The sequence below is a fragment of the Aythya ferina genome (genome assembly GCF_964211825.1).
Source record: "Aythya ferina genome assembly, chromosome: 4".
Classification (NCBI taxonomy): Eukaryota; Metazoa; Chordata; class Aves; order Anseriformes; family Anatidae; genus Aythya; species Aythya ferina.
Window position 1 is genome coordinate 68,654,823 of NC_140300.1, and position 20,702 is coordinate 68,675,524.

Genomic DNA, 20,702 nt, shown 5'->3' on the forward strand with positions numbered 1-20,702 from the left:
TCACTGAATCTAAAGCAACCAAGGACTATACGGAGAGTAGTGGAGAATAAAACTGCATTGTTTTCAGACCTAAGTAGGCGTGCGTGGTGCTGTGCTCTGCAGGTTTCCCAGCCCAGAGCTCTACATGATGCTTTGTTGCCCAACATACAGAAGACTTATTACAATAAGCAAAGGGACTTAAATGTGTTTTAAAACTTAAAGAGCTATGTCAGTTGCTTTGGGGAATGGAAGAAAACTGTAAAAACAGCAAATAATAGTCTCTGGATATCTTTAAATTTTGTCCACCATTTTGCAGATGGAAGTTATTTATCTCTGCGTCCCAGCTGGAACAGCTCTATTTACAACTAAATAAATTGTTGGCTTTTTTTTTTTTTTTTTATTATTATTAATTTTATGTGTTTATTAGTCAGAATACTGCTGTGTTCTTTAAGCTGTCACCAACTGGAACAGGATAACAATATAATCATAGTGGACTGCTTGAATATAAAGCACAAAGAGTTTTGGTAGGATAAAGTGCTTTTATCCCTCTTTCTCTGGTCTTTGACTATAATAGTGTGATAAATGCATTGTGTGAAAGTGTTACATTAAGGAGGGTAAGTAATACTCCAAGAAAAATCTCTCACTTCTAATTATTGAAGTCATTTGTGATGACTGTATTGATTTCTATCACAAAAGCATAACAGATATTTTCTGTTGGATTTCTTACTAAATCAATACTAATGATTTTCAGAAAAGGAGTTCAGATCAGATGGGACATCCTGTATGCTGTGACTTACCTTTTGTCTTCTAGTTATTTTTATTTATAGCAGCCTTGGAATGATTAAAAATGGGTGGCTTGTGTCACAGATATTCCTCTCTCTAAGACAAACAGAACACTATTTTATTATTTTTCCCCTCAGGCTTTTCTTTTCTCTCTATTGTTCAAGGATATTGGTTCTCTTTCCATTCAGAAATGAGGTTTGAAAGCTTTTGGTAAACATCATGAAAGGAAACAAACTTACCCACCATAATTTATTAAATGGGATATTTTCTCATCTGGTAAGCAGGCTATCCTAAACATAATTCTCTCTGAAATACCATTTTTGAATGGGAAATCTTCACACTGTTTCCAGGGTGATAAAGAACTGTGGAAAACATTAAAATGGTTTAAAAATACATCAGTAACTCCCTACCACACAAGCTCTGACCACTGGCTTTTCTGAACATTTTATTTCCAACATCTTATGGATTAACTTGATGACAGCAACATATACGATGAAGGAGAAGAGAATGAAGATACAAAAGCTAACTGTTCTACAAGTTCTTCAAGAGGGCACAAGACTGAACAAGTCTGGATACTGGCAGAATATATTGTATTTTAAAATCTTGTGTTCCTTGCACACAGTCGTGCTTTGCAGTAAAATAACTAAATGTGTAGATGTGGATATCCAAGTTTTCATCTCTTCTAAGAGGAAAATGCAGAAATTTACCTCTGAGTTCACAAGGGTTGAAACCTCTTGAATTACAATAGTCCACTTCAGCAGCCTTAGGCATCAACACACATTTTTCTATTTTGCATTTAAAAATTAAGTCCTAAAATATGCTGTCATCTAGAAGATAGGCTGGTTCTCCACAGTCACATCCAGTAAATACAAATATAATCTTGCCCTTTTTGTAGTCATAGAAATCTTGATACTCTTGGCTATATGCTCAGATGTACCAAAATAATTAAATATTTCCTTCATGGACTAGAGAAATCAGGGTAAAGGAAAAATAATAATAAAAAAATAATAAGAGAAGTTAATTTATAATAAGAAGGACTTGATTTTTCTCAGCTAAAGGTAGTGAAGTAGCTTCAAAGCAGGCAAGGAAGCCTCAGCTGAAAAAAAAGAGACAGAAAAGTTCCAGGGAGAACTGTGGGAAGAAGAAGCATGGCAGATAAAACACCATGAACTGAACAATTCTGAAGGGAAAGTGTGATTAGTTCAGCCACAAAATGAATTCCTAAAGACATTTGAAAAGGAAAATAAGTTCATAATTCAAGTAAGTATTAGAAGCAATAAATATCTTAATTTTTGTAGTAAGAAAAAATAGCGGAAGGATATACGTTTAAACGTTTTCTAAATGTTCTGGGAGATGGCAGCAGCTCTTTAAATGTATCTGTATCGCTAAAATACATTTCTAATTAAGAATTCTTCTTTCTCATTTTATAATTTCTAAAGTAAATCAAAACAAAACAAAAAATTGAAGTTTGATTTAATTCATCTTAGAGTACAGAAAGGAATTCTTGCCTACTTTTTTTTTTTTTACTGTAAGATGGTAAAAGTTCTCTTAACATTGCAAGTCCAATTTACTTATTAATTTATTTATTTTTAATTATTTTAGTTGCACTTTACTGTCTTAAGGTAGTTGGGGAATAAAAGTACTTCCTCTGTTTTCTTCCTACATCTATTTTCCCCATGTTTAACCTGTCACATTATGTGTCTATTTTTAATCCTCATATTTGATATTCTGTCATTCATTTTTGTTAGCACCTTCTTTGTACAATGATAATTAAGAACAGTATAGCTAAAAACACCACTCAGCTTTTCAAATTGGTTTATCTTGTGCTTCTGCCTCAGTGTTTTATTTAACCTTCTGGTATTTTTTCAGTTGTCTGCCCTCAAAATCATATTTTTAACCTTGAGCTCAGTTTAAATGTTGTTGGAATTGCAAATTCATTCATATTTCAAAGTTCTGTTCAAGTCTAGGTCCCTAGGGCTATGAAATTTTGTTAAATGTCAGAGCTACAGTTTATGTTGTATTGTATTTAATTAAGATTCCAACTAAAGTACTTTCTTGAGGATTTTAAGTCTGCCTGATAAAGAGAAAAAAACTCTTTTGTCTGAAAACTCTGGCAGTATTAAACTCCAGAATATCATTCCTCTGCATTACTTGAATTACGTGCTATATACCACACAGTTTGAATTTCTTTAATAATGAACATTAATTAGATATTAGATGGGTCATAACATTACTGTCAAATTAATTAATGTCAAATTAATGTAAGTCTTAATAGATACATTTTGATAACTGTTCCATATATCAAATTACTCAGATTTCTTTTCAACCAATGACTGCAGAAAGGTTCATTTTTACATTTAAAGAGCGAACAATTCCATGGTAGAACAATCTGATTAACTTACAACTGCCAGTCAAGTTACGGCTGACTTTCTAGATCTAGGTGTTCAACATTCTCAACAAGCAAGAATGACACATGTCACCTTAATTAAGAAAAATTAAAAGTTCTGAAATTTCAACTTTCAAAGGTGGAAGAGTGCTGTTTAAGTACAGAATGATTAAACAGAGCCCTACTGGAAATAGTTTTAACAGTTACTCAAGAGCTGTTTTCTTTGATTGTCACTTAAAAATCTATTTTCAGATTTCCTGTCATTAATACCAGACCCAGGCAATTACTGAAGTTAGTCAGATTCTCTCAGTTAGGGTGTGTCCTGCAATCGATACACAAACAAGCCTGGGTACAAGCTATTTCTGTGGGCTTTTTGTGAAAGCCCATTTTCTTTTACAGTAATTTCTGATTCTGTGCAAATGGAATTTGAAAGGCAGTGTAAGGAGAACTTGGTCAATGGGGGACAGCAGCCAAGAAGAGGTGATGTGACGATTTATCTCCTGATTTATCAGAGAGGAAGCATTCCTCTCTGAACAGATATTTCTCATGTATCTTATCAGTCTTAGAAAGTTTGCTTTGCCATTTCCTAGTCTTCGGTTTGACTGTAAACTCTGCAAGTTATTTGTTAGTTGGCAGAAGAAAAAGAGCATAGCATACGTATATACACCACTTGTATTAATCAACCTCCGAAGCAAATGGAATATAGGGATGTAAAGTTCAAAATCTCTGGTACAGGATTACTTTTCATTTAAATTTGCAATTTAAACTGTAATATCTGAATTCTTATCTAAACTTCTGATTTCTGTAGGTGGTGAGAATGCAGTGCTTTGCTTGTGAAATTGATTGTTGTAATCTAAAATATGCTGCTAGTGTAGTGAGTTCCCCATGTCAAAATTTCAGCCTTAGAAATACATCTTGCCTTTCTTTTCAGGAATCATTTTAATTAAGAGCACCTTTGGAATTATCTGTCAGTGCTATGATGGGTTGTTACAGAAGATCAAGGAAAGTCCTACCTACTGTTGCTACTTTGAATCCTCTTAATCACTTAATTTAGTAAAACTTGGTGTTTAATATTTGTTCCAGACTATCCTGAGAACAAAAGCTGCTTTATTTTTTTATTATTATTATTATTATTATTATTATTATTATTATTATTATTATTATTATTATTATTATTTTAATAGGAAAAAAAAGTGAAAACTTAACTTTCAGATTCAAAATTAGATTATATATCATTTCAGGATCTTTCTAGAGATTTTTATGATTGTTTCTCAGCATAGCTTACTCCTACAAATCAGACTGCTGAATAACAAATATCAACATTTAGTAGGATAAAAAAGCTAGAGGTGGAAAAGAGAATTTACAGGAATAATACTAGACTGATTTTCGCTTGTCATGAATGATACTGTTGCAATTTGCTACTGCTCCTCTGCCATTTAAATTAAAGCTGGCAAGAAAAGGATGAGCAGGTGGTGAAGGGCTTTGTGTTTCCTTTCAGATGATCTAAATTCAATAGTATTCATAGTATCTTTCTCTCCAATAAAGGTATTCTAAGGGTAGATCATGAGGTATTCAGGTGCTGGAGTGTAAGGTTACCATACAAGTATCTTCTGTTGCCTCTGATTAAACATTTTGCTTTCTCCTCAGCTCTCTACACTTTGAGGAATGCTGTTATTGAGCTTCTAAATAGGATATTTGCTCTCCTCTCATATTCTGATAAAAATAACTCTTTGTCTTCTGATTTAGCACCTATTGAAATAGGACAGCTGAGATCTCAGCAGTCTTCTGAAAGGGTCTTTGCAAATTTGTGTGTATGTATTCCTGCATTAATTAAGAGAGTCGTGATTTTAAAGGTTATTTTTGGTTTGTTTGTTTACAGCAATTAGAATTCGAAGCTTACCTGTCATTTAGGAAAATTAAATATGGGATGAACAATGTGGGTGTATCTGTCTGTATCTCAACTAGTTTCATGCCTTTTATTCAGAAGGCACTGAAAAACTATTTTGGCAAGCACTGCATTTATAACTTTAAAATATGTTCTTTGCCACTAAACATCTTAAAGGTCATTCTGCCTTCAGATTAATAATTTTGCCTTTTGTAATACTCTGCTACTATGCATGACTTCTCATATTGTCTCCTGCTTTTTATTAGGGAATCAAGGGAAGAAAAAGACATCTCATACTTGTATTCAGTATAGTTTAGTTAGTTAATCTTTATCAAACAGAGGTATTTTTTGTTTGCTTTTGCTTTGGTTAGGAACTTTTTTTTTTTTTTTTTTTTTTTCCCCAGTGATTCCACCAAATCTGTTTAGTCTAGACTGTACTGCTTCTAATGCTTTGACTTATATGAAAGGAAGACAGCTCTGAGCTTCATTTAAGGCACAATCTCCCCACAAGAAGTCGCAGTGTGGTGTAGGATTATGTTATTACTATAAATCTACATCATGTTGTCAGCCGGACGGCTTCTTTTGTTTGCTGGTAGAAAAATTCCCACACAATTACATCAGTTGGCCCACAAATGTAGATTTTTATTTATTTATTTATTTATTTTGAAGAACATAATGAGAGTTTTGAAGTTTAGCTTCCTAGATTTAGGTTGAGATTTATCATATGAGCTACAGAGAAAAAACGCCTAACTTCTATTGAATTTTGATAGATGCACCAAACTGCAATAAATGTTTCAGCAGTAGTTAATTTTGAACACAAAATTGAAAGTATTTTTCTTTTTTATTTTCTTTTTTTCTTTTTATTTTTTTTTTTTTTTTGCTAAGTGGTAAGAATGTGCAGCTCAATATTCAGGATCTCTAGAAATCATTTAATATCATAGTGGTTTCATATGTGTAAAACTGACTTAAGAGGCCAAACAATGTTTAGTAATGTCTGCTATGTAGCTGAAATTATAGAATACTGGTTTTGAATTGCAGATTATATTTTTCCTCATTCAAAGATCCCAAAATAATTTCTAAAATATCCTTACAAATGTACATTTCAGTAACTCTCTTGTTCAGTTTGATGTCATTTCTGGCTGACTGGGATGGCTGTTTAGCCATCCAGTGGTTGCTAAACAAATGATAATGCTGGAAATTTGTTGGTCATTTATATTAATATTGACTTTTATTAATGATCAAAATAGTCTATGGTTGTTGATTCCATTGATAATCTGTATTCCTCAATGACATACTCAAAAATGGCTGTTTTTATGCTGCTAAGATTTATGGGCATTCTCTTGGTTCTGATGAAAAATTACAAATGCCTATGAAATAAGTCAGCTCTGCCTGGTTGCTTATATAGAAATAATCTTTCTACCAGTCATAGGCAGTTCATCAGGCGTGAAAGTGCGATAAAGGGTAAGGAAAGAAAGAATTATTATGGCATTTGTCAGTAATGTGTCTGATCTTGAGAGGCAGTGCAGATGGATATGCAGATGCGTGGAGACAGAAGATTATCTTTCCATCATCTGGAGTAATCTCCAGAGTAGCTAGTAATTTCCGACAGGGGTTAGAAGTTGCCCCAAGCCTGTCCCTTGTATACTGTCAGTGACAGCAGAATAAAGTGACTAGCCACTTCTTTGATGTGCTGCATGGGCAATGAGATCTGTGTTAGTCTTCATTCTGACTTAGGAAAGATGAGTAAATATAGTATTTTTTTCTCAAATATTTTTCACTAAACACCATGAACTGGATATTTCTATGTTCTGTTAAGGCAGAAAGTGCCTGGTTTTGTTAATGATTCCCATTGAAACTCCCTGAGTCTGGTTAACTAACTTGGTGTGGTCTTTTTTGATAAAGTGGTTAAATATTTGCCACGGGGTTCCATGTACCTTGCTTCAGGGACCTTTTTGCATGAATCATTTTTGTTAAAACCCCCAAACAGATTGTTCTCATGCTAAGGGTATATAGTACATATTTAAGAAACATATGGAAATTAATATTGCTCTCTCAATATACACTGCAGGGAAAAACAAAAGACAATTCTTATTCCACCAATCAAGCGAATGTTCTGCTCTTAGTTACCACTTTAGTGAAACTGCAGAAAGCGGTGATTCATATTATAGTTGCTCTAGGCTTCTCATCCATCCACTTTCACAGATTGTTTTTCACAGTCTAATCAGCAGTCAAAGGTAGCATAGATCACAAAATGTATTATGAAGATATCTTACAATAATCAACATTGAGCTTTCATCTCTGTGGAACAGTGATTTTGGAGTCAGGAAACTGTTCAGAGGGGAAGTGTGCAAGAAAGGGTAAATAAATTCAACTTTCTCTCAGGTTCACTCCCATTCTTTACCTTGGGAATTTCTCAGAACAAATACTGTCTCCTAATATGTAAGCATATTTTATACAGTGTAAAGTACAATGTCGATCTGACCTCTGAAGAGGCATTTATCACAACTAAAATAAGACAGTTATGCTATTTCTTGATCAGCACTTTAAATTTTCAGTGCAGTTAACATGGGCTTGTTTTTTACTCCTCTCACTTTAGTGTTTATTGGTACTCTTTCTATAAATTCTGTAAATAGTGATTTTTTTTTTTTAAATTTTTAATTAATCAATTATTTTTTTTTTCAGATAAGCAAGTTTCAGTGTGGTAATCTTTTTGTAATTCTTTATGGGGAAGTAGAAAACCAAGTAATTTATTTAATAATAGCAGGTTTAGAAACCATTCAGTCAGGTTCTCTGTGATTATTTTAGGCAGATAGTACCATGCAACAGCATTTAAAAGTAATTGCCAAAAGCTGGGGACTAATAAGAAAACATAATACCTAAAAGGAAATGAAAATGATGATCTGCTTCTGCATGTGATTAAATCTATATATGACCTCAGTAGGATTATCCTCATGTATGTAAAATTAAGCATATGTGGACATGTGAGCAGGTCATATATAATAGTCAATCTGCCATGATAAGGTAGTAAGTATTATCTCTGGATCTCCGATTTTCAGCTTCAGTAGCACTAGCTCTGCATACAATTCAAGGTATTTATGGGCATGGTTAGAACTAAGATTACATTGTTATAAGAATGTACAGAATTAAAGACACTTCTGTCTTTCTCTGCCAAAGAAAGACAAAAGAGTAAGTTCTGTTAGAAACAAAATGTCACACAGTTGATTGCTAGGCTGTTGCCACTAATTAGAAGTGTTTCTGGGATGACCTTACACAGTCTTAACAGGGCTAAGCCTGAGCAAACTCTGATCGTTATATAACGGTGAAATGAGTTGATAATAGCCCTTTAGAACAAAGACCTCTAACTTTTGGTTGCTCCTGCCCATTTGTGTTCCAGGAGCTTGTAGTCATTCTGCCCAGGAGATATGGTTAAACCAGTTTGTTAGGGAAGGTACAGGTGCACTGGCTGCTCTGAGGACTGTGGTTCTTTCATTTTGGCTGAAGAACATGAATTTGATGAGCATTTTCAAAATGACTTCTCTGGAAAAGTCACATTCCTTGATTAAGTAAGTAGAGTGCAATCAAATGCAAATACTATTAAGAACTGAATGTGGAAATAATCAAAATTTTCCATAGAGTAAAATCTCCTGAAAGCCACAATTGAATTATCCAGGGTGAAATGATGTCTGGTAAGTGAAAAATTGGATTTTGTGCATTTCTAAAATGACTGCTAAAGTGACATCACATTGTCCTGTTTGGCCAAGTGTTTTAAACACATATTGTTATTTTGATGCCTACTGTTTGTTGTTGTTGTTGTTTTATCTAATGTGGAACGTTTTAAAGACATTTTAACCCACTCCTCCTGCCTCCTTCATCCCCTCCCCCCCCGCCAACCCCTCACCCATTTTCTTGAATAGCTGTCCATATTTAAATTGTTATCAGGATAGGCATAAAAAAATCACTACTCATTTTATAAAATCTTGTCCCAGACTTGCAGTTAGCTTTGGTTTCTTTATGACTATATAGCTGTGACTCAACTGAAGTCAATAATCTATATGGAATGGATCTTTGTCCTTACTCCACTGAAGTCATGAAGCACTGAATGTAGCCTAATAAGCTGAGATGAATGACTAGTGACATCATCCTTGTTCCTGTGTAAAGAGAGGGCTTTTGTCACCATCTGTTGTTGTATGAATCATATTTTCCTTAAGATTTTATGGGAGAATAAAAATAACAGGAAAGAGAAAATGGGGAAAAAAAAAAAAAAAAGGAAAAACTGTTGGATATTATGGTCTTCTAAGAGGTTTCTTCTTGTTGGGACATGAATACTGCTTGCCTTGACTTCTTTTGCTGATGCTTTCATACAGCTAGCTGATTTGCACCCGCTTGGGGAAAAGTGGTGGTTATGCTATTACAGAAGTACAGAATGGCTGAACCTCTGGAGACCATCCAATCCAGTCTCCCTGCTCAGGCAGGGTCACCTAGAACTGGCTACCAAGGACAATGTCTGGACAGTTTTTGATTATCTCCAAGGGGGGTAACTTAACCTCTCTGGAACTCTATGCAGGTTCCCAGTCACCTGCATAGTTTAAAAAAAAAAAAAAAAAAAAAAAGGATGTTCAAATGTTGAGATCCTCCCTGTTGAGATCCTCCCTGAGCTTTTACTTCTTCAGGCTGAACAGTCTCAGCTGTCAAAACCTTTCTTCATAGAAAAGATGCTCCAATCCCTTCGTCATCTTTGTGGCCCTTCATTGTGAGGCCTTAGCAGTGCTGAGTAGAGGAGAAGACAGCCCTCTACAGCCTGCTTTCAGCAATCCTCTCAAATGCAGCCCAGCACATTGTGCAAGTGCACACTGCTGACATGTTTAATTTGGTGTCCAACAGAAGTCCCAGGTTCTTTCCTCCAAAGCTGCTTTCCAGTTGGTCATCTCACAGCATCTTTTGGTGCATGTGGATGTTCCTTAGCAGGTGCAGGACTTTGCAGTTCTCCTTGTTGAACTTCATGAGGTTCTTGTCACCTCATTTTTCCAGTCTCTTGAGGTCTCTCTGGATGGCTGTATGACCCTCTGCTGTATTAGCCACTTCTCCCAGTTCTGTATCATCAACAAACCTGCTGAGAGTGCACTCTACTCCATCATCCAGATCATTAAAGAAGATGTTAAACGGGACTGGACCCAGTATTGACCCCTGGGGTACACTACTTGTTACTGGCCTCCAGTACTGTACTTTGTAGCACTGATCACCACCCTCTGGGCCCAGCTGTTTTTTGATCCACCTCACTGTGTGCTCATCTAGTCAATGCTTCAACAGCTTTTCTGTGAGGATCTTATGAGAGACAGTGCTGAAAGCTTTTTTGAAGTAATGAACAATATTCACTGCTCTCCCCTCATCTACCAAGCCAGATATTTCATTGTAGGAAGTTTTCATACTGGTTAAGCATGATTTCCCTTTGTGAATCCATGCTGACTACCCCTGATGACTTTCTTGTCCTTAGTGTTCCTGGAAATGGTTTTCAGGATTATCTGTTCTATCTGCTTCCAAGGGATCAAGGTGAAGCTGACCAGCAAGTAGCTGGGTCCTTACTCTTGCCTTTTTTGAAAGTATGAATGACATTTACTTTCCTCCAGTTCCAGAGGCAGCTCTACCAGTCACCATGATCCTTCAAAGATTATTGAAGGTGACCTTGCAATGACATCAACTGGCTCCTTTCTATTCAACAGGAAGTTTTGCCAGAATGGAATTCACCACCAGGGTCCTGGTACTTCTAGTAGAAATAGAAGTAACAGAATGTCTAGGAGTCCAAGCCAGTATTCTGCTGTTTATTTAGTTAATTTTTTAGTACTTTATATACATAAGGACCAGCCCTAAAGATGCATTTAGACTAAATAATGAGTCTCAGCCCATGTGACTTGAGAAGAAAAGGTTACTCTGAAAGTCACAGAGGGCTAATGCTTTCTTTTCTCATTTGAACTAGACCTGGGGGCAGTTTTGATGATACCATGCAGTAAGGATTGGGACTACACATTGAATCTTAGTAGAGCAGCTCACTGAGAATGGATTTCCCCTCACTTCTGTCAAGAAAAAACTTATTTTTTTTTAATATAATGACTTATATTTATCCGCTGTGTTATGAAGTGTTTGTGCATAGGGGCTTCTTGTTAAATAAAATATGTTTTTATTACAGAAAATCAAAACGTTAGCAAACTCAGCCAAACTGCTTTCCAGAGACAAGGAGGGGGAAGCATTATGTTACTCAAGTAACACCCACAAACCAGTAGTCTTTACAAACTGGCAGAGTCACAGTTTACTTTCCAGATAGACTGAGTCTTTCCTGCCTTGCCCAGAACGGATATGTAGGTGGGTGAATGAACTAGTCGTCTAGAAAGCATAGTCCTTAAAATAAAATCTCCACATTATTTGAAGGGCAAATTGTTAGGTTACATATGGGTTATTTTTGGTTTTGAACAAATGATGTCAGAAGAAATCAACAGTATTAATCATGAAAGAGAGTGAGGATTTTGGAAAAAAAAAAAAAAAAGCAAACAACTGGCATTATTTTTGCTCATTAATTGTTTTTGGATCTTAGGTAATTATCAGTAGATGCATATGGAATGGCTGCTGTCAAAGCGTTTCAGCAATTAAATCCCATTAGGAGAATTCCACAGTGCATTAACCCAAGTGGAGGGCAGTCCAGCAGCACTGGCTTCCCATTCTGCTCTCAGGAATTATTACAAAAGATGGAGTGATTAGCACATGATAAAATGAGCCCACAGAAACTACCTACAGCTAAGAAACTTCAGAAATGCCAAGGCATTTTCTGGACAGTGGCAGAGGTATGAAAAGCCAGCTGTATCCTTGACAGCCAACTGTACGCTGGGCAGTATCAAAGAAGCATGGCCAGCAAGGTGAGGGAGGTGATTTTCCCCTGCTACTCTGCTCTCGCGGGACCCCACCTGGAGCTAAAGAGGATAGATTTAGATTAGATATAAGGAAGAAATTCTGTACTCTGAGGGTGGTGAGGCCCTGGAACAGGTTGCTCAGAGAAGCTGTGGATGCCCCATCCCTGGAAGTGTTCAAGACCAGGTTGGATGTGGCTTTGGGCCACCTGGTCCAGTGGGAGATGTCTCTGCCATGGCAAAGGGGTTGGAACTGGGTGATTCTTAAGGGTCCTTTCCAACCCAAGCCATTCTATGATTCTATGAAGGACCAAACTGCCACTGTGCTTGCATAGCTAGGACTCCATGAAGGACCACACTCCTTAGGTCAGAGGGGTACATTTATGCATCAATTCTGTGATTATGGCCCTCTACTGTATTTGCTTTTTCTACCAAGTTCCTTGTTTTCACCCTAATTGCATGGTATTTTGGACTCAATGATCTTGAGGTCTCTTCCAACCTAGAAAAAATTCTGTATTCTGCCCCACCCCCCTTCTCTTTATCATTCTCTTCCTCTCTTTTGTTTTAATCTTTTCCCTTCTGTTTTCCAGACTATCTGATGTTAGGGATTTAGTCATTTCTACTTTCAAAAAGCTTCCTGTTCAGAGTGCTTTGGGACAGATGTTAAAAGCTGAGAAAGCAGCAGAGAACCTGCATAGTTTGAGCTGTATAATATACATCACAGATCATTTGAAACATCCGCTTCTTGCTTTAATCCAGGAAGGAGATATTCATTGTCTGTGAGTGCCAGGGTAGATATCAAGGTGTGCAGCATTATACAGTTTTTATTCCTTTTCTTCTCAGCTCCACAACATCCCTTGAGAATTGTCTTTCCCCAAAGGGAGAGACAAAAGGGGAAAGATGGTAAACATTTCTAGTTTTAGAAGTTTCCATTTCTACAGAAGAACTTCTGGAAAATCATTTGCCTGTGTTTTTCTTTCAGCCTCTTCACCCGATGGTACAGGAGGGTGGCACCAGCTGGACCCACATTATTAGTCTTTATACTAGTCCGTAAGGAAAAAGAAATGCTACATTAATATGCCCAAATCATTTCGATGTTAAGTCATATGTCAAATCATTGGACATGATTCCAAATGTTAGTGAAATGACCTTTCCACTGACAAATGGCACAACCTTCAACTTTTAATGGTTTTGGGGGAGCTCATGTCTAGCTCATCATTTTTACATATAAGGGATTAGGGAGAAGATGTATTGTTTTTATCTGTTTATCTATCACATCATATTAACTAGTTAAAGAACACAGAGATAATTACTACAGTAGATTTGTAACCCACATTTTCTATTCAGATTTTGTTCTTACTGTAACATATTCCTTGTTTATTGATGACAATACTTTCAATAGTGATAACACAGAAATGAACTTTTTAATATACTTGGAGAATTTATTTCTCATTGAAGCAAAGAGGATAAAATCCCTACTTTGAATGTGACATGTTCACATCATGGTACACAAAATTGGCAAAATCTACCATTTAGATAATCTTTGGATCAAGCTTAAAAGTACTCAAGGCTTCAGTTGGACTTGATGATCTTAGAGGTCTTTTCCAACCTGAATGATTCTATGATTCTATCTTAATTAATCTTAATTTTCTTCAAAATTGATCATTTCTCCCTCTGAGATTCTTTGTGCAATACACAAACAGGTTATACTTATTTCTTTTCACATGCAACAATTTTGTTTTAACATTACAGTTAGTCTCAAGTAACAAGAAATTACTGGCTATTTAAAGTAAGTCTGTAATGACAAATCATGAGGCTTATTCGTTTTTCATTTTAGTGCAATGTGCAGCTGAGTGGGATGATGGCTTTATAGAAGAGACTCCTAGTGAGAAATAAAAAGAGAACAAAAAGTAGTTTGGCTGATGTGTTCTATGTATTAAGCTGCCCCCTATGCCCAGCCCAGCTATCTCGCCTGGTAAAGATAAGGTTTTTCCAACTTTCAGTGATGAAAAGAAGAAAGGTCTGCTGCATACAGACTTCAGAAACAGGGAGCGTTTTGGCATACTTCTTAACACACTTTGTTTTGCAGATAATGAGAACATTGCAAGCTGTTTGGATCTTTTGTCTAAAAATTCCCACCAGAGGCTCTTGTAAGCCGCCATGTCTTTCAGTGACTGATTCCTGTGGAGCCTAAGTCTGGTTTAGCTGTTGTTGTCAGCTGTTTCTTGTGCTTGTTGGTGCCTGTTTTGCCATCGGTGGGCACCTCGCCAACATTCTGAGAAATCCACTGGCTTCAAGTGTCCCTCCCCTCACTCCCTTCTTCATGATTGCAATTTGGATCAGTTTCTCATTGAAGAGAGCTGTCATTCTGAAACTCATCACATGATGACATAGATTAGCTTGCGTTGCCCCATCCTGACTAGAAGTGAAATGGAACTAATGACCGGCATATGGAAGCAGAATGCACAACCACAGTGGATGAATTGGATCAGACCCTGCTGTCCTTTGAAATTTTCAACAAGCCAATAATCAGCAGTAATTAAGATTTTAAATGAATGTTCCAGAGTATGTTACAGTCTAGAATATTAACTTCTTAATTCTCTGTAGTTATTAGTCATATAAATTTTTCAAGACCCTTAGTTTCTGAACACTTGCAGCTTTTTTTTTCTAAAAGCCGATGCACAGCCAGAGGCAGGAGAGATTATGTTAGAAGATCAAACAATCACGGTAGCTATCTTTCAGATCACAAGAGAGGAAAATTTCTTGGGCAGGCTTAACAGACAAATAGAAATGGTGCTGTCTTAGCAGAAGACCTGTTCTTTGCCTTAATCTGACTCCGTTTAAAGCATAGAGTCTTGTAGGCACATGAAGAAAAAGCTCCTGCTGGTGGTGGGAGGGGAACAGAAGATTTCACCGTACAACATCCATGTCACCCCAATTTGAAGTGAAAACTGCCCTAAATTCAGTATAAATTTCTGAGCAACTGCCTTTCATAGAATAATATCTGAGAACATGTAGCATGCTTAGAAATATGTTAGATTTGTTTTTTTACAATCCTCAGTATGAATATTGAGGATTTTCTGTTACCAGGACTCAGCTGTACTGCTTCTTTCTGCATATTAGGCTTAGAAATTTTTGCAACCTGCATTACTCAAAGATACTCAACTGAAATACAGCCTCAATCTCTTTAGGTTTCAATAAATGGTAATCTGATGAAATACAGAAACACGTCTACATGACACCCTGGTGCTCAGTTGAGTGCTCTGGTCAGAAGGCTTAATAGCCGTGCTCAGTTTCCTTCAGTTTCTGGCACAGTGAATCTTAAATTCTCCCCTGTAGAGTGAAGCAGCTTCAACATAAACAATATAAAAAGTGGACAATTGGAAAAAAAAAAGAAGCAACATCACAACTGCAGACAGTTTTCCAGAGATAGCATTTATTTATTTATTTATTTTATTAAATTTTTAAGGGTATGAAAGTGTACATGCTGTTTGGAAGGTGCTGGAGAATACAAAAGGATGATTAAGCATTCTTAAGGATTCTTAAGCATACAAGGATATGACATATGACATCCTCCATCCTCACTGGCCAGGCAATTGCTCACTGGACCTGTGCAAGGTTGGTACATGAAATGTAGATGTCTCATGGGGATTGTAGGTTCCAGGGCCTGGACCAGCCAGAAGGCATATGGCGTGGTGGTTAGCAGTCAACATTCAAGTCTCCTTTTGGATTTAGCACAAAGATTGTACAACCCCCTAATTTTTGTGTTTGCTTTTTTGTCTGCTTCCAATATCTGAAGAAGTGTTCTACATTATGGTACTGTAAGTGGGCAGTGAGTAAGAAAACATCCCCCTAATTAAATATGATTTTCAGATAACTTTCAGAAGCAGTTTTCATGCGTGATATAGGTAACCAAGTGTATTCTACTCTGAGAATGTGTACCATTGAACTCTTCAGTTACAGAAAGATAAAGTGGTGCTTTTGAACACTGCTTCTGTCACTTTGATCTCAATGTGAGGTCTAGCTCACTCACAGATCTGTATTTTGCTTATGTGCTCATTTCCCTCTCTTAAGAAGCAAGATTTTTTTTCTTGTTTTATATCGTAATTGTCTCCACTAACATTGTTATTATTTAGAAATGCCTTTTATTTAAGAAAGTAATTTTGTGAAGAGATATCTCTGTAAGAATCCATACTTCCATTATATAGACAGTTTTTGTGTTCTACAGACAAAGCTTCTGGAATAAGCAGGGTCTGTTATTTATGCAAAGCCATATAGTTGGCAGTAGCAAACTTGAAATCATAACAATGCATACAGTCTTACTGTTTCTTTGTCTAACAAACTTGTTCCACAGGAGAGATGTGTCCCTTACTAGGGTTGTAATACATACAAAAGATAGAACCTAATGCTCTAATCACTGCACAGTAAAAGCAAGCAGGGCACAATCTGTACCAATATGAAAGCATGTCAGTTTTGAATACAAATATAACATCCAAAGTATAATGTAAGGAAGACATGACAATATTAAAAGCATCTGCTACAGACTTTTCACAAACAAATCTAATTGCTGGTTTCCAGGGCTATTTAAGATTTAAAAAAAAGTTGTTTTTCCCCATCTCTGTCAGTCTAACAAAAGATACTATGTCTCTCACCAAACCTTACCTTGCTTTAACAAAGCAGCAATTTACATCTAAGGCTGAAAAACAGTCCTTCAAACACACACTGTGATTTCTTATGCTCATCGCATGACTAATATTGCAAATTCATGGCACTGCTTTTAATATAGAGTAGATTAACACTGAATTAGTGATATTAATGAGCTCAAGACCAGTTGAAAGACATTTATTTTCCTGTAAGGCTCCAAAAGAAAATTGATATTTAGGAAATGGTCTTTGACAAAGGTCAATCAAAGACAATGAGCAGTTGGATTAGGTTTCATGTACTGATTGCCATAGTGATTTATACTGTTGAAATTATATCTGCAAGATCACTCAACAGCCCTAAAAGCTAGGCTTTTTAAAAGTAAAGTAGGTAACAAGATCTCTCATCTATTTGTTTGATTCAAAGATATTTAGGAATTCTTTCCAGACACAGAATAGCATATTGAGAGGGCAAACGTCTGTTGGATGAGATTTGGTAAGAGCATATTGGTCTTGCAGATGGACCTCATAGTTAGCAGTTAAAGTTCTTTAAGCTTTTTAAGCATTGTTTAAAATATATTTCCTAGTAAGATACCACAGTAGAATTTGTGTTGCTAAATATTTCTTTTACAAACATAGTCATAATCCTGTTTATCTTGAGAAACTTCACTTTTGAAGGCTGGCAGTGAATAAGGATGCAGGAAAATCCATTCATTTATGTTCCCTTAAAAAGTGCACTAAAAAACGACATTGCTCTGTTTAATGCAAAGACAGAACAAATCCATTTCAGTCAATATCCTTCATGCTTAAAAAATATTTTTCATGTATAATCATAGCCTAATAAACTTCAGTGTCTGCAGTGAAGCAGTGATGTATATGAAAATGCAGTATAGGTTATTTTGGGAAGAAAAGAATAGGAGAACAGGAAGATCAGAAGCAGTGGTATCATAGTAGATTTTTTAATTGTTATTATTATTTAATTACTTAATGCAGACCAACTAATGAGAAAATGAAAAAAATAAATGGTAAAACAAGTAAAGATCTTTGAAGATAATTTTTATAAGTCTTTTTAGGTATACTCTTGAATTTACATCAAGTAATTATGTTACTGATGCTAAAGATGCTGTTTACATCTTAAAATGTTTTCTGATAATCTTATGTGCTTTAAGTAGTCAGATCATTTCTACATGTAAAGCTACACAGTATGTAATTAGATGGAGCCCAGTGCAAAGATGTGTGAATATTCTGAAATGAAATACTCAATCCTCTAAATATATGGAGGCATTAAATCAGACTTTTTCTCCAATGTGGGTAATTCTCTGGCCTCTGGTGGTCAGAAGATGATCTGCAGTAAAGGCATGCAATTTATAATCAGGGACATTTTATACAAACCCATGAGAAATTATTGGGAAGAAGGAGATAGAAGGGAGGAGAAAAAAGGACCCAATACAAGGAATATGTGCCCCAAAGTTTCTCTACATATTGGGACCAGCCTGTTCATTGGCCCTGATTCCTCTTCCCCTAATTCCTTTTCCAACCCTACCAGCTCATCTAACAAAAGACAAGAATCTTCGGACAAACTGTTATCTTCCATATTGTTAGATCATCCTGGCCATAACACAATTAAGGTCACATAATGATTCATCTGGACAGCAAAACAACATATGGCTTTCCTGAAACACAGCTGAGGTTTGCCAATAAGGAAGTCCAGAAGATTTTTAATTTTGCCTGTCATAAGCATTTGTGACATGCAAACTTTCCTAATGGTGTATAGTTGAATATGAAGACTTAAATTAGAAAGTTTGTGTTGTTTTTTATTTGTTTGTTTGTTCATTTTCTCTCTTATGTCCATTAATGCTTCACAATCCTTTCAATATAACAGCACTAACTAATATGCTTCAGCTGATTCTTAGAGTTCTTAGAATCTGTCCTTTTTCACCTAATCTTGGTCTTCTTTAAGTTCAGCTGAAAAATGCTAGGAAGTACCTCCAATTTTACTATTTTCATCTCGATCTCTGAGGATGCTTGAGGATGCTGTTGATGAGGGAGCTGTTCTCAGTTTGTGACTGCAGAAAGCTGTCATAGTAAGTTAGAGAAAGAGCTGCCTATGTATTATTTTTATTTGGCTCCAACACCAATCAGATTTGAACACCTTATTTAAATGAAGTATCACTTAAAGCTTTCAAAGTCAGATATTTACATAGCTTTCTAGCAGTAAAGAAAATCATAGAATCATAAAATCGTTAAGGTTGGATAAGACCTCCAAGATCATCTGGTCCAACCATCACCCTACTAATGTTACCCACTAAACCATGTCCCTAAGCACCACGTGCAACCTCTCCTTAAACACCCCCAGGGACAGTGACTCTACCACTTCCCTGGGCAACCCATTCCAATGCCTTACTACTCTCTCTGAGAAGAAATTTCTCCTAATTTTCAACCTAAACATCCCACAGCACAACTTGAGGCCATTCCTTCTTGTCCTATCACTAGCTATCAGTGAGAAGAGGCCAATCCCCAGGCAGCTGCAGAGAGCAATGTGGTTTCCCCTGAGCCTCCTCTTCCACAGACCAAACACACCCATCTTCCTCAGCCGCTCCTCACAGGACTTGTGCTCCAGGCCCTTCACCAGCTTCGTAGCCCTTCTCTGGACATGATCCATGGCCTCGATGTCCTTCTCGTAATGAGGGGCCCAAAGCTGAACACAACACTCGAGGTGCGGCCTCACCAGAGCAGAGCACAGGGGGATGATCACCTCCTTGTTCCTGCTGGTTACTCTATTCACAACACAAGATACCTCCAAGGTGTGTTTTCAACAAGAGCAGTTTTCTTACTCCACCTTACCAAAGGTTACAATTACTCACAGTGTTTTAGTGAACCATCAGGCTCTATGATATCTGTATATTTTGAAGGATTAGAGAGATAGTGTGAAGTTCAGTATGAACACAGCCTGAAGCTAACCAGCCCATAGTTTGGGAAAACAGGTCTTAATACACACCCTTTTAGAGATTGACCAAATCTCTTCTGGCCTTCCTTTAATGATTATTGTGCACATTTAAATCATGTTAGAAGCAAAAAATAGAATTAAAAGAGGACATGTCAGAGAAATGCAAGGTTTTTGGTAATGGCATCTGATTATTTTCAGTTGTGAGGAAATTAATGAATGCTTCGACACAGGAGAAGTTGTATGTGAGTAGGCAGACAGAGCAAGTCAGTGTTGTTGTGTGGTGTGTTCTCCCTGGTTTCCGTATAAACAAGTTTTTTGGGATTGGCAACAGGTTTTCATTTTGTTTTCTGTTTTATAACATGAGGCTTATCTGGTCTTCATCCCCCTCTGTGAAGAGCAGACAAAAATCTCCCCAAGCTCTGACTTACCAGCGGGTCTCCCCAGGCTGTAGTGAGGCCTGCACAGCGCTAGATAAGAAAAGAGTATACTTCAAACAGCTTGGCATTAATCAGCCAGCACGGCTTCAAGCTCAGTGTTAGAGCAAAGGAATGCATTTCAGAGGCTTGCTTACGTTAAATGAAATTAAACGAGACAGACTCACTTAATTCTTGCTTTTAAAAAGCTCTTGAAGTGCTGTTTTAAACTAGTTACTTTGTGATGCCACCGAGTAAGGCGGTTAATCGGCCTCATCGGAGTGGCAAACTCTGTGGGATTCTTTCGTAGAATTGTCGGGCTGGACTCGGAAACAATTTTCTTATATCTTATTCATACCATTTTAGCATAACATTGTTATTATCTATTATCTTTAACTAGAATACCTAGCTCCCCCTTTTGTATCACTGTTAGAGCAATCTTGTAAAGAATGTAGATGATAGCTTAATTGCAGTATGAGGCAACACAGGGTCTTTTACTTTGCATCCAAGAGATACATTTATTTATGTGATTCAAGGGAAGTTTTAGCTGACAGTGAAACTTTCCTCTGCACATGTGCTTTTAATTGTGCTGGGAAAGAACTCTGGAGGATTCAAGGAAATCAGTGTACAAAGCTGAGCAACAATTCATCTATTTTTCTCATTTTGTAAGTTTCTACCATCAGAAGGACAACCAATATAACCAATGTGCTCTGTGGTATATTCACTGTAATACAAGATTTTTGGAAACCAAATAGATGGAAAGTAACAAGCAGAGT